The sequence below is a fragment of the Montipora foliosa genome, chromosome 4 (genome assembly GCF_036669935.1).
Source record: "Montipora foliosa isolate CH-2021 chromosome 4, ASM3666993v2, whole genome shotgun sequence".
In the NCBI taxonomy this organism is placed as follows: domain Eukaryota; kingdom Metazoa; phylum Cnidaria; class Anthozoa; order Scleractinia; family Acroporidae; genus Montipora; species Montipora foliosa.
This window is the reverse complement of record NC_090872.1, coordinates 44,466,846-44,469,345: the sequence shown is the minus strand read 5'-3', so window position 1 is coordinate 44,469,345 and position 2,500 is coordinate 44,466,846. Positions and strand designations below refer to the sequence as shown.

The 2,500-nt window shown below is 37.6% G+C and overlaps 1 pseudogene; it reads right to left on the bottom strand.

The window, feature by feature from the left end:
* The window catches only part of LOC138001401 (uncharacterized), a 10,127-nt pseudogene that overhangs the window by 771 nt on the left and 6,856 nt on the right, over positions 1 to 2,500 (bottom strand).

The window sequence follows — 2,500 nt, the reverse complement described above, 5'->3', positions numbered from 1 at the left end:
ACCACCAGAAATACTTTAATTTACCTACAATACATTCCAACATACGAATATGCAATCATCTTCGGAGCAAATTGGTTGAGCAGCAAGTGGAAGCCTTCTAAGCAGCTTGTTTGGGCAAAAGGCGATGCCTGTTTCATTCCCTTTACCAGACTGTTGTTTGTTAAAGCTGTGCAGAGTTTTTGAAAGGTAACAGAGCCTAAAAGCCACAAACCAAACATAATAATTATATTATTTTTCCCAATTAAGATTCCAAAAATTACGAGAAAAATATTAAACGTATTTCATGTTGTTTGCTGTAAAACACAAGAACAGATTATTTTTCTATATAGAGCAACATACCAGCATGGAGCCATTTTCTTGGATGTATTTCGTCATGTCCACACCTATTAAATAGGAGATCATCAAGGGACGAATGCTCGTTTATAATATGACTCATAAAGGTCTTGAATTTGGCCCAAATTACTCTTCCATCACCACTGAAAGTAGTTGAGGCACTCTAAAAAAGGTGGTTTTCACATGGCTTAATCCAGTCAGCCAAAACCTCACATCCTTTCTCTTTTGCCAGCTTGCTGAGAACCTTTGTTATTTCTAAATGTGCAAAATAACAACACAATAGTGATAACAGTGTCAAGGGCATTACGAACTTGGCTGCTGCTAGGAGGTATTACATGTTCATTAAAGTTTATGACCGACAGGTATAATTATTAAATTGTCAAAGCAGATGTATTAAAATTGCTACATGTACCTTGCATAAAGCCACCTCCTACCAGTTCCCAAGGTTCCAGGGAGACAAAAACCATTGGACCTTGCAAATGTAATGCTTAAATGCATTAGCTTTATTTTCTCCCAATTTGGTTATATTTTTCATTGTAAGACGCCTTGATAATGTGGACTCAAAGTTCTTTCTTCTTGTTGTAATGGTTTGCATGCACTTTAAAAACAGGATTGACTTACTCTTCTTTAAATGCCAAATGTCAAACTAGTGAACGATGTGGGTCAGCACTTTCCTCAAATGGCTTGCGATAGAAGTGTGTCAGTCAGAGATAAAAGTTGTTATTGTGATACCACAGCCCAGCAAATATTCCATACACTGTTTGAATCCCATGAATTCCATGGCTGTACTACTGCCTGCTTGGTTTCTCTGGAGAATATAAAAAGAGCTGTTCAAATCCTGTGCAAGTATTTATACAGTCACTTTAGCTGTCATCTAAAGCCAAGAGGTTTAGTAAAAAATGGACCACTTGCTGAATTCAAACAAAACTATGTCCTAAGCCTTCATGGTGTATATTTTTCTGTTTCCTGACTGTAAGATGTTAATGACGTACCCTTTGAAAATTGTGTGGTTTATTTCTTAAGGTTGTCAGATGTTTGTCTGAGTTGCAAAAGGAAATATCACAATCATGCATGATGAAGATGGTACTTTTCTTGAGTTAAAACCAATATATTACAGATTCACTCACTGTGCTCATCCATAAAATATCATCCTTGCCAAAACAATAACAGTACCAACTATACTGGGCAAACAATGACCTCTTCCCTACCTGAATGAGAGCAAAGTGAAAAATTATTGGCAAAATACAGCAAAAGATTGTATATGCTCAAAATTTGGCACTGTGCCCCATACTGTCTTGTCTTCCATCTCCCGCAACCACAACACCCCCTTGGATGGCTTTCACTTTTTCCAGTACTTTGGCTTGGTATTTTTGCCAGTAGTTAAATATTGTTGGGAAGAGCTTACCCTGAAAAGTAGATGTCATTCAAGTTAGGATAAGGTTATTGAATATGTTGGTACTGCAAACCTCATGTTGTTTTATCAGAAGTTATCTTTGTTCATGCTACAGTACCGCCTGAAAGTATTGACCGTTTGGAACGAGGCAATACCTCGTCTTTGCCACAGGTAGTGGTCGCGCGCCAACGAGGTATGCAAATTTTTCCCTTGGTAAAACCAAGGTGCAATTTGCCGCGAGAGAAAAGATGAGGCTTGCCACGGGAAAGCCGCGAGAGAAAAGATGAGGCTTGCCACGGGAAAGAACAATGATCTGCTGCACTTGTGAAATAAGCGGAAGACTGTCAAGTTTTATATCTCATGGTGTGAAGAATCGATTCTTAAAGCAAGAAATCGTAATCAAAATGAGAAAGTGCGCGATTTCTGTAAGGACTCAAATTTTATTATCTTTACATAATGTAAATCCAAAGACTTCTTTACTGTAAAGATAGCAAGATACTGTTATTAACTACAGTGTAAGCGACAGCTGTGTTATCCAACCAACGAAACATTCATTGGTATCCAAGCTGTAATACTGTATGTGTGCGTGAAAAATTTGTTTGGTTTCGAAAAAGGTTCGATTGTGTCTGTTTTCATCCAAGGCTGACCTTATTTTATTTGGAGACTTGAAATTCAAACTTGTGCGATTGTCTTCCTTTCATCATCACCATTTTGGTGAAAGGCAAGTACAGTATTCCTTCCACATATTATTGTGAAACTCGTCAAATTTCAATT